We start from the raw sequence: 332 nt of genomic DNA, 5'->3' as shown, positions 1-332 counted from the left end.
CAGCCACCGGGCGTATGCACAGACATACTTCGACGACATTTTCGTTCACAGTCGTGCGGAGCACAGAACGACAGATGAGGAAAACCACATCGTCCATTTGAGATCGGGGATCGAGTGCATGTGTACGAAGAAGCTGTGTTCTAATGTCAAAAAGTGCATCTTTCGGCGCGGTAGAAATTCCCTCTTTAGAATGCTTCATTGGGAAGGGTGGCCTTCGAACGGATCCCCCTATGATGAAGGCCATTGTAGACTGGCCGGTTTCAAAGAACCAAAAGGGCTTGCGCAAGTGGCTTGACCTCGCCACCTTCTTGCACAAATAAAGCGCAATTCTG

This window comes from Plasmopara halstedii (assembly GCF_900000015.1).
Source record: "Plasmopara halstedii genome assembly, contig: Scaffold_3120, whole genome shotgun sequence".
In the NCBI taxonomy this organism is placed as follows: domain Eukaryota; phylum Oomycota; class Peronosporomycetes; order Peronosporales; family Peronosporaceae; genus Plasmopara; species Plasmopara halstedii.
This window is presented reverse-complemented; position numbering follows the sequence as displayed.